This window comes from Amphimedon queenslandica, unplaced genomic scaffold, assembly GCF_000090795.2.
Source record: "Amphimedon queenslandica unplaced genomic scaffold, v1.1 AMPQUscaffold_8495_Cont19561, whole genome shotgun sequence".
NCBI classification, from domain to species: Eukaryota; Metazoa; Porifera; class Demospongiae; order Haplosclerida; family Niphatidae; genus Amphimedon; species Amphimedon queenslandica.
The window spans coordinates 290-2,589 of record NW_003551228.1 but is presented as its reverse complement, the minus strand read 5'-3'; the positions used below and the strand labels follow the sequence as shown (position 1 = coordinate 2,589).

Sequence of the window (2,300 nt, the reverse complement as noted above, 5' to 3'; positions counted from 1 at the left end):
TTTATTAACCACACCCATAATTTTGAAGATTACTGGGATTATCTCTGTATACTTGCAAAAAACGGATGTAAACATATGCACTGTGGTATCACAGTATATAGGCAGGTNAGACACTCTCCCTAAATAATTATCCACTCTTGGTCTTAATAATGACCAAGTTGTATTTGCAAGGTGGTGAAATCAATTATAGGAATATTTTTTACCCTGTTACGCTTGTTAATAGTTGCTTCAAAATAATTTTGTCAAAAATGAATAGGAACGAATTCTTCGTTCTTATAATTTTTTACGACCTGGGGGCATAGCCCCCAGGTCGTCTTATAATTGATTTCACCCATGTGCGATACATATTTGTATGTCAACACTTACATTTCTTTTATACACGTTGTATTGGAGAAGAACAAGCCTTAGCAACCATCCGCCCACACTCCTTTACGTAGTGGGTGTGGCCACAGCAAGCAAAATGGTGGCTTACACATGGGAGTGATGGGACAAAGCTATGAACTCTCTAAAAGCAAGAGAAAATAAAAATACTGTCTAAAGACTTCTCTGGAAGTGTTAGAAGGTAGAGAAAACCTCTATAAGTCTTAATAAGTTCCCAGCTATACATGCAAGGTGGTGAAAACAATTATAGGAATTTTTACACTGTTACGCTTGTTTCATAGACATGCATGTTTATAAGTTGCATAGAAAGTTTGAGCTGTCTCTGATCAAAATTGGATTTTTTATGTATTTTTAAAATTCCTCCTGAATCCAACCAAAGTCTCTGTTTTATAGTACAGGTGGTCATATTTGTCAAAAATTACTACGAGACGGAACATGTACATGTACATGTACTGTATTTCTAGGGACTGCTTATTTATAATGTTGCTTGTGTTCCAGTGTAATACATGTAATATATACAGTACTACTGTGTGTTTGTTTTGTGGAGTATTGTGTGACTAGGTGTTGTGCGGCTTTTATTGAACTATAGCCTTGTTCGTACTCAGTGTTAGATCTAGAAATTAATTTTTAAAGACCAAAAGCTAAAAATAAATGTACATGTATGTGAGGAAACTTAGACCAATATTGGGAGACTGAAAGCCACCTAAACTCCCTCTAGATCTTACAGTATTTAACTATGATTATTCTTTAAATACATGTGTATTAGTATTATTTATTTATTTATTTATTATTATTATTATTATTATTATTATTATTATTATTATTCTCGTACTTTAGGGTAACAGTCGTTATGAGCCAGCTACTGATGTGAGGGCTCAGCTAAAAGTCCTGGAGCGTATTGATGAAGTGAGTGCCACAAGGAAACAAGAAAGAGAGAAAGAAAAGATTATCCGTGCTGCAAAAAGTCGCTCAAAACAAGATGACCCAGAGCTAGCCAAGATGAAGGAACAAGCCAAGCAAGTTAGTATTGATTTGATGAAGCATTCTATTAACTATTATTGGCCTATTATTATTATTATTACTATTATTATTACTGCTACTGTTGTTATTGGTCTATATTGTACAATAGATCCAAATAGCAGAGGAGAGAGAGATACACCAGAAAGCAGCTAATGTACAAGCACTGGCTGCTATTGGAAGGAGAAAGAGAACAGCCACTACTGCTTTTGGAGGAGAGAGCTCTTCAGTAAGTATCTTTCCCTATCTCTCACACCTTACATTAATCACACACACACACAACACACACACACTATAACATGTAATACTACGTTGACACTACAGTAGTGGGCCAAACCGTGCTGAACTAGGCTGAGCTGGCCCTTTAATACTACGTTTACACTACAGAAGTGGGGCAAACTGTGCGGAACCAGGTTGAGCTGGCCCTGCTGTACTAATACTATGTTTACACTGGCTTCTTTAACTGAGCCAGCCCTGTTTAAAGTTGGCCAGCACAGTTTCATGTGATTGGGGTGAGCCTGACAAGCCCCACTAAGGTAAGAAAGCGTCTGTATATACGTACAGGCATGATAGGGTCATCTAACTGTTATTAAAGTTAAATAGCATAATCTTCATTAAAAGCGGGTGGTCACAATGAATAAAATGGCGGCTATCAGCAAGCCTGAGCTTATTTCCAGCAAATGGTCAGCAAGATAAGACTAAATTGCTGTCTAAACACTTGTCTAGCAAAAAGGAAGGTTAGAAAGCAGATATGGAATCTTTTTTCTTGATATAAAAGACTCTGATAAGTTGAATGCAAGTGAGAAAGCCTGGAGCTAGCCTAACTGCATGCATCATGAGATCTATTGTAGGTGATATTTATTCTCTAGCAGCAGGCCTAGGTTAATAAAACAGATGTACAA

General features: G+C 36.8%; 1 long non-coding RNA gene across 1 annotated transcript; it reads left to right on the top strand.

The window, feature by feature from the left end:
* The first annotated feature begins 1,198 nt into the window (after positions 1–1,198).
* On the top strand, positions 1,199–1,590 carry LOC109591297 (uncharacterized). The gene is made up of 2 exons (XR_002189751.1): positions 1,199–1,401; positions 1,511–1,590. It is a non-coding gene; the product is annotated as an uncharacterized LOC109591297 (long non-coding RNA).
* Positions 1,591–2,300: the final 710 nt, after the last annotated feature.